This window comes from Narcine bancroftii, chromosome 3 (genome assembly GCF_036971445.1).
Source record: "Narcine bancroftii isolate sNarBan1 chromosome 3, sNarBan1.hap1, whole genome shotgun sequence".
Taxonomy (NCBI): domain Eukaryota; kingdom Metazoa; phylum Chordata; class Chondrichthyes; order Torpediniformes; family Narcinidae; genus Narcine; species Narcine bancroftii.
The window spans coordinates 152,230,771-152,240,276 of NC_091471.1; the positions used below are offsets into that span (position 1 = coordinate 152,230,771).

At 41.0% G+C, this 9,506-nt stretch overlaps 1 long non-coding RNA gene across 1 annotated transcript; it reads left to right on the forward strand.

Annotated features, from left to right (window-relative positions):
• Positions 1-837: 837 nt before the first annotated feature.
• LOC138756267 (uncharacterized) lies at positions 838-5,383 on the forward strand. The gene is made up of 2 exons (XR_011352929.1): positions 838-1,031; positions 4,711-5,383. It is a non-coding gene; the product is annotated as an uncharacterized lncRNA (long non-coding RNA).
• Positions 5,384-9,506: the final 4,123 nt, after the last annotated feature.

A 9,506-nucleotide genomic window follows, 5' to 3' on the forward strand; every position in this document is an offset into this window, starting at 1 on the left:
CCTTCTCCGGTCTCAGCACGCCAGGCAGCATTCTGTGGCAAAGGAAGCAGTGAAAGTTTCAGTTCAATGACTCTTCATAAACAATTTGACAACCATTGGCTCTCACAAGCTGAATTCATCATCTCACTCAGTCAGACATCCGTCACTAAAGGGCTGAAGAGACCTTTCTGATTGTGACACTGCTCTAAGCAGACACGTTTTTACTTTATTGTAATATGCAATTAATTGAAGGCTATTACTGGGAGTGGATTTACATGAAATCCAATGAGCGAGTTCAGATGCAATCATTGGGACCACATTCTTTTCTTTTTTTTGAATATTTTTTGATAATTTTCAATCAACATGCAGTTAAAACCAAGATTAATCAAAAAACAAAACATCAACATCCATTAATACTAACAAAGTAATACAAATATCAGTTTGCATTATGCTATTCATGGTGAACAACTGCAGGGGGAAATCTCTGTAGCTGCAGGAAGACGACCTAAGGGCTGACTCCACCTGTCAATCAGCTGACCCAAATATAGACCCGAGCCGGCCCCTACCGAGCCAGTCACACGGGAGCCACCAAAGCATGAACTGGTGTTCAGACTTTTATCTGAATAAAGCCTGTTGTATAGTCTTTTGAGTTTTGTGCATGCTTGCTGCTGCCTCAGTGCATCACAGTACTAAAGAGAGTGAGAAAGAAGAAGAGTCAACATGTGATTCAGTTATTATAAAGAAAGAAAAATTGCAGTAATACTATGAAAATTCAAATTAAATGTCCTAATTTTGTTCTTCTTTCTCTCTGTTATCTTTCTTCTACCTTTTTCTTTCTTTGGTTCAATGAGGAACCCACCCCCCCCCCCCAACCCCGAGACACAAGAAGAAGAAAAAAAGAAAAAGTAAGAAAAGAGAAAGAATAAGAAAAAGAAAAGAAAATCCCACTCCTGTCAAATAACCTGACTTATCTAGGGTCCTCAGTGCTGCGAGCACCAGGGGGAAAAGACAGGAGGGGGAAATCGTCAAAGATCGACCTCGATGTACATTAGGTATGAATTCGATATTCTTGAAAATACATCATACCTGTTTCTGAGGTCATAGGTGATCTTCTCTAGGGGATACAATTATGCATCTCAATCTTCCAGCGGGCTAAACCAAGTTGGGAATCAGATTTCCAAGTAACTGCTGCGCATTTCCTGGCCACTACTAAAGTGAGCTTAACAAATTTTAATTGATATTTTAACAGCCTCATTTTAAGTCTTAAGTCTTCTAAATTTCCCAATAAAAATAATTCAGGTGTCTGACGGTATTGAATTCCAGTATTTTTTTTTTCCTCAGGAGATTACCCAAATCTTTCCAGAAAGGCCTCACTTTAGGGCATGACCAGGTTGAATGCAAGAAGGTACCTATTTCTTGTCCAGAACAAAATCATTGGTCTGATTTTCCCAATTTGAATTTATGTAACTTTTGTGGAGTAAGGAATAGCTGATGCAAGAAGTTATATTGCACCAGCTGATACCTTATGCATTAATTGTGTTAATCATGCAGTCCCAACATAAATCAGACCAAGAAATGAATCCATTTCTATACCCAGACCTGATTCCCACCTTTGTCTTGATTTATCAAACCCTTGTTTATGGGTTTCTGCCTGAAGTAAGGAATACATTTTTTTGAACCAGAGTCTCTATTTTACTACACTGCAGCAAGGATACTGTTGGTCCTAATTTGTCCCTTAAATAAGATCTTAACTGAAGATTGCAGAAAAAAGGATGCATTTAAAACTCCATATTTATTCCTAATTTGCTCAAATGTCATAAATTGTCCCTGGTCATAACAATCCTCAATACACTTGACTCCTCTCTGGGACCAAGTGTCCAAGATTTTATTATCAATTATTAATGGAATTAACATATTTTTAGCCAGAGGTGTTTTAGGTGAAAGACCCCCTTGTCCCAATTTGGCCATTAACTTTATTCCATATTGTAATTATATGCTTTAATATGGGGCTTCTTTAGGGCCAGATAATAATTTAGAATTCCATTGATATATAAGGTTTTCTGCTATTTTCTCACCCACCTTATGCAACTCTAATTTTACCCATGAAGTCTTGTCTCCTCCATCAAAGAGGATTTGATTGGGTTGCCAAAAAAATATTTTTTGAATCATTGGAACCACATTCTTGATGAGTGGGCATTGCGCTAATTCGATAAATACCGCAACCCCCACCTGAGTGTAACTTATTTCTTGAAACTGATGGACAAGTGGGAAATATTATTTATGATTTCTGGATGTTGCACTTTCAGAGATATTAATTCTAATGTTGCAGATGTAAACTGCAGCACCACAGTGCACTTTGGAAGGTGTTGTAACTTTTACTAAAGACTGCAAGCTACTCAAATGCACAAATAATTCATCAATTTTAACCTTTGTATAAATAATCTGGAGAGAGAGTCATCCTTGCTATGCCTGTGAGGCCAGGAAGTTCAGTCCTCTCCTTGGGCAGTCCTCTTTGAGAATATCATGGTTATTAATACAATAAAAAAATCAAGCTGGCATGTTCCTGAAAACCAGCAGACTTACAGAGGAATTTATACATCCACTTTCACCACATATCAACCCAATCCATCAGCTTCATCTTTAACCTTATCTTCTCAATTTTATTTGCACTTCCAAATCATTCACATCAACTGTTAGTTCTTATATTGACTCTCAAAACTATGTAATCCTCTTTTCAAAGTTTCTAATATGTATACATATTTATAATGTTTAGATAATATTATAAATAGCATGTTTATAAAGTTGGTTAAAGTTATTTCCAGGAAGACCTTTGGGATCAATTTGTTTCCAAGCTGGGTTTTTGTGGACTCAGGGATGATTGATGATTGGTGGTGGCAGGAGATTCTTGCTAGGTCTGGTGAGGTGGTGCTCTCCTTCCACTGGTAGGTGGGACTGTTGCATTTCTTTAAATAGACTTTGAACATGTACTGGAGTATTCTCCTCCATCTGCATGGTACTTTTACCTATGATGAACCTCAGAGTGCAATATCTGTTTCAGGAATTTGTTGTCCACCATAGGAGAATGTCTAATGTAGCCACCTGAGTGTTATTTAGGCCTCAGTTCTGTGGAGTGATAGTTTACTTTCCTTCCAGTCTTTTTGGAGGAATTTGTGGAGACAGCATTCAGAGATATTTATCATTTTCTGCTTTTGTTTTGAGAATAGATTTGTGCCATTGTCTCGGCATTCAGGAAGTGAATAAAATAAGAGTCTGCTCTCTCGTTTCCTTGACTGATAGTACAGAGATGAGCGATGGTTACCAATTTCTGACTGGCCTTGGTCTAACCCTGAGATGTACCTGCTGGTTAACTGTTGATTGACTGGTGCCTGGAGCTGATTCAGGTCTCAGTTTCAAATGCATTAGAGTAATTGTGAAATCTGTGCTGCATCTGAGGTATTGCTGGTGAGGTATGTTTCATGAAGAGTAAGCAATGAAATGCTTGCACGCCCTTTTTCTCAGGTGATTTGGTGAGTCCTGTGGAATTAATTGGCAATGGAATTGGCAATGGAATGCATATAATGCACGTAAACGGAACAAATGCGTTGAATAAGGTAGTTTTTTTGCACTCTTCTATCTTTATATTCTTTTTTAATTGATGTTAGAAAGAATATTTCATACAAACATGTAGAACTGAGAGGTGGGGATGAATAAAGTTGATCCAAAGAAACAATTCAACAGTTTTCTGCAGAGAAATGGAATGATCACTGTTTTGGGTTAATATCCTGTATCATCCTTGTGTCAATCAGTAGATACATCTACCCTACCGCCAAATAATGATGCTTGGAGCATTCTGGTTAAGAATACTGTTCGTGCAATCATGCAATCCTGTCAGAGGTGCAAAACAAAAGAGAAAGAACAAGCAATAACAAGTTGTTAACTGAAACCTCTGAATGTTCACCCTCAGGCGATCATCACCAGGAGATCACTTTATCACACATCTCCTCACTTGTCAGGAAGGCATGATGCTCCAAGCATCATTATTTGGTAGTAGGCTAGATCGAAACAATCCCTTGCAAATTTCTACAGCTATGTGGTGGAAAGGGTGCTGACCGGCTGCATCACAGTCTGGGTATTCACTAAGACCCCTGAGCATAAAAGCCCTCCAAAAGATTGTGGACATAGCCCACAATATCACAGGCAAAACCTTTCCCATTATTGTGAACATCTACAGAGGACACTGCCGTTGGAGAGCAGCGGCAATCATCAAGGATCCACACCATCTAACACTCACTCTGTTCTCGCTGCTGCCATCAGGAAAGAGGTTTTGGTGCCACACGACTCGCACCCCCAGGTACAGGAACAGCTGCTATCCCTCCTCCATCAGATTCCTCAACAACAAACTCAATCAGAGACTCATTTAAGGACTCTTACTTGTGAACTTTATTGATATTTTTTATTCTCTCTGTATTACACAGTCAGTTTGTTAACTTTTGTTGACTGATTACAGATTTTTAAATGTATTTACATGTTTATGATGTGCACAGTTTTTTTTTTGCACTACCAATAAATTGAAATTCTGCCTCACCCACAACAAAAAGAATCTTAGGTTTGTATGTGATGTCATGTATGTTTTCTGACAATAAATCTGAATAAATAAATAGTTATAATGAAGCAAAAGAACTTACCAAATCAATAGAATTTCCTATCATTCTTCTCTTTTTTTTCCTGCAGGATAAAAACATATAATAAAAAGGCAAAAAACAATTTTAACTTCCTTTAGAACAGCTTTAGCAATCATGGGAAGAGTCATCATTCAGGTTGTGTCCAATGACTTCTCTGGAATAATTAACAATGAGCATATCTCAGTGCTTTAATCTTTCCATCTCCCCATCTCATCCATGATCTCTTCGAACTCACAAACTGCCAGTGTGGTGTCAGAATGTCTAAACCACTGAATAGTGGTCGCTGCTATAACTACCAATATTTACCTCCATTTTGAGTTGAATAAGAAAGCCTGCAGATTCACTGGGTTTCAGTAACAATACAAGAATGCTAGAGGAAATCAGCAAGTCACGCAATATCAATAGCAAGTAAAAGGCTGTCAACAATTGAGACGTGATCCCTTTGTCAGGAAACGGACTCAGGCCCACAACATTGATTGCCTTTTAGTACCTGTGGAAGCTGTGTGATCTCCTGAGTTACTCCAATACTTTTCTTCGGCCGCCCACCCGCCAGCCATCAGAGCTCCAGGTGCTGCGAACCCAGACTGGTCCCAGCCGCCCGCCTATCTGAATCCAGACACCCCAAACGAAGCAAGTACTTACTTCAAAAGTAGTCTGTGTGTAATAGTCAATCCCTCCCCACCCCCCAAACATTGGGCTATAAATTTCAACTATTACACACATATATGTGGTATATTCTTAATGTATTTTGTGACTTTAAAGGAAAGCTTTGAAACTTCAATCACTGATGACTGAGTATCAGAAAATTTCTGATGAAATTCACTTCTTAAAATTCGTCCTAAGCACTCACCACAGACAACCTCTTCCTCCTTGGTGTTCCCTTGGAAACAAAGTACACTTATTTCCACTTCAGCTTAGCGGCCCTGAAGTAGCTAATGAGCCCAGCATGGGAATGGCAAACTCTTCCAATGCTAAGACAAGTGGTGACTAGCATTTTTTTGTAAAGAGGTCCTCTCGATCTGCATCTGTGCTGCATTAAATTATTTATTTCATTATTGTTGCAATGGAACAAGGCATCCATTGATAGTGGTTTAAAACAGTAAGTATGTAAATGTTATTTGGTGTCACGTCCAAGCTAAGTTTCACTGTATGATCAGCAATGAGTCTTTAGAACAATGAGTTTGAATTTTTACAAAATGGAAAAATTAAGGACATGGGGTACAAAACTTAATTTCAAATTAAATCTGCAGGAAATATAGTTCATTTAGATTTAACCATGGAAATAACATACAAGTCAATCAACAATAAAGATACTGATTGCTCATATTAAATGGTTGAGAGTCTTCTGGGTCTGGGGCCACTCCTTCCATTATTAAGTGTATTTCCCTTCAGTGAAATGTAAATTGGAGAGCATCTTTCAATCCTCAAACGTACGAAAGCAAATCAATGCTTGCTGGCCTTGAAGCATGTTTGGGGATTAACTTGGTTTGCAGTTTGTGCTTCTCAATGCAAATTTCATTCAAAGTTAAACATTTGCCTTGTTTAAAAATCATCATATTTCTGAGAAGTATAATTATTGACTTAGCTATGAGATTTAACTTGCTTCAATCACCTTGATATTTGTTTCGTGATACTTCTGCTGCTGTCCAAATTGTAAAGTTTTGGGATTTGCATTTAAGGCTGCAGTCAGAATTGTGCATGGGCACTGGTCATGTGGCCATCTCTATATGTCGATAATGTCAATGTGTGGCTATAAATGTCATTCAAACCAATTGCCAAACATAAGAAGAAGGAACCAGACCTGGCTATCAAATACTTGGAGTCTGCTTCACCATTCATCAAAATCATGATTGATCTCCTACCTCAGTACTATTTTCTAGTGCTAACTTCCATAACCCCATAATGATTCGATACCCAGAAACACATTGATCTGTGTTCTGAATCAACCCAAGGCCTGAACCTTCACATCCTTCAGAAGAGAATTTGCAAGTCTTGCTGGCCTCTGAGAGGATAAATTTCTTTTAACTTTTAAATGTTTAAATTAGATTTGTAAATTTAAATTTAAATTTAGACATACAGCATGGTGACTGGCCCTTTCTGCCCACAAGCCAGTGCTGCCCAATTACACCCGATTGACCTACAAATCCTGGTAAGTTTTGAATGGTGGGAGAAAACCAGAGCCCGCAGGGAAAACCCACACAGACATGGGGGAGGAGATACAAATTCTTTACATTCTCATTCGCTGGTACTGTAATAACGTTCAGCTAACAATGCTACCCACTATTTCCGAACAATGAAAAGCGAGAACTCAGCATGTCAAGCCACATTAATGGGTAGAAATGGTCAGTCGATGTTTCAAGTCAGGACCCTTTATCAAAACAGCATCTGTAATTTTGATGTTTCACTTTATTCTAATTTCAGTACTAAAGAGCAGAAAACATGTTTAGAAATTACCCCCTCTTCCCTACCTCCCCCCCACCCCTGGCCCCCACCACCACCCTTCAGATCTGAGTCTCTTTATCTGGGGAAACATCTTCATTGCATTGATTGAGTTCATTCAGAGCTCTGAAGAAACACTTAGAGATGAGGGAATAATACACATTGAATAAAAACAGGAATCCAACCCTAAATCAGTCTGTTTCCTGCACAAAGTATTATTTTAATATAACACCCATGGAACTTAAATTCAATGCAAATTGGAAACATTTCATTCAAGCCAAATTAAGTTCACTCCATTACTGTAAACCTATGACAGTGACAACATCAGATACTTCACTGGCATCTACATCAGGTGTGGACCAGGGGAGAATGGGAAGCAGAGACACAACATTCCTCAATAGGATTCTACCACCCAGTCCAACTACAGGCAGCACCATACAGGCTTTAAATTGCCTGGTAAAGACCCCAATGGTGTTTATTTCAATACTTTGCAACCATATATTCTGGGCCCAAGATAGCAGGACCTGTACTGGCAGAGGCTGCAGACTCTGGGGAAGCAGAAGACTGGCACAGGGTGCAGTGAACTGGAATTCACTATCTGTGTGTGGTTCAGAAGGCTGGCTCCTCCCTTGGCTCCACTCTCACCTACCCTGAGGACTATTGTTATCTATTACAAGGGTGTTTGTACACCTCACTTGTCTCTGAGTGCATTCAGTCATGTTATGATTTTATTAGCTTAACTTTGAAGAAGGATGGAAGCCCTTTTGAAGCTAGTCATGCTCCAGGATGACCCTCTGTCCCCAGAGGAATTCACCTACTGGCTGGAGTACTTCCAGTCCTACCTGATGTTCACACAAGATGTCTTCAACTCTGATAATCTCCGGAGACTTGCACTTCTCTCTCGAGTCAGCCCCAAGGGGTTTGCTGTCATCAGGGACTGTGCAACTTATGTGTCTGCCATAAAAGGCTTGAAGACCCACTTCATGAGGCTTCAGAATGATGTGCTGGTGAGATATCGACTCTCTCAATGTCAGCGACGTCCGGGTGAGTCCCTAGATGATTATGTCCTTGAACTGTGGGCCCTGATGAGAAACTGACACTAAAAGCGGTCACAGCCCAGGTGAGAGAGGAGGAACAAATTCAGGACACCCTTGTGGCAGGAGTGAAGTCAAGGTATGTGAGGCAGCGACTGCTAGAGTTGGGCAAGAAAGATTCGGCCAGCACCCTGGAGCTGGTGAAAGCACTCAAACAGGACCAACTAGGAGTTGACAACCTCATGGGCGAAAGTGGCACCCTTTTAGAAGACCAGGTCAGTGGGGCACCGGCAACCCCCGTAGCCCGAGCGCCGACTGCTTGGACCATGCACGACCGGGGACAGGCACAGCACCACATGTAGTGAACTGGGATTCACTGGTAGTGTGTTGTGCTGATGGCTGGCTCCGCCTCCTGGCTCTGCCCCATCTGCTTATATATGACCTCAGTTTCCTGCCTAAATCCAGAACCCTTCTGAAGACTACTGTGAGACCCTACCTTCAGTTATAAACTAATAAAAGTGTTTGTTCTCCCTCCAGTTGTGAGAGCTTTTATTCACGCTACACCTCACACCTGATGCCCTGCAAAGTACGCTGTGTGTCCAGGATATGGTAAGTGAGGGCACTAAGTGAAGGTCTTCAGGGCTAAGCAGAACCCAAAGAGGGCACCCGCTTGTGTGACCCCCCCAGCCACCGAATTGGTGTTCAACCCGTGCCCGAGTCCCGAAGTGCTGGCCTCGGCCTCTCCATACTGCTCGCCTACAGTATCTTGCTCCACTTTGTGGTGGGACCCTCCATCTGAAATTAAGCATCGTGGGAAGCAATGGAAGGTACCTTGCCATGCCTCATGGTCGATGCCACCTAGTCCTCCTTCAGATCAAGATGGAGGGCGGCCATCTTGCCGCACCTTGTGGTTGACACCATCTTGATTGCCCATGGGCTAGGAGGACAGAGTCAACATCGGCATGGGGAGCAACGTGGTTTCTGGAGCATTGGCATCAGTCGTCCTGGATCAGGCAATACTGCACCAATTGAATAATTCGACGATGGAGGTGAGAGTAAAAGGACACTTGACTGATTGCTTGATAGCCACAGAGAGCTTTATAAACTCTGCGGCTTTCTGTAGTATAAGATAAGAGTGTACCTGACAGACTATGGTATTTTCCTAGTTTCACACTCTACGATGATCCAGGGGTATTGTATAGTACATCTAACTATAAAAGGGGTGGGGGAATTTGTAAGTTATAATTGTATGTACTGTATGATTTGTGTGCTCCTGTGTTTCTGGGCCTGGACTTCCTATGTCACCTTTAAATCATGGGCACGGTGTACTCTGGCCCACTTCCTCCAATCACGGTGAGGAACGGAGAGGTGC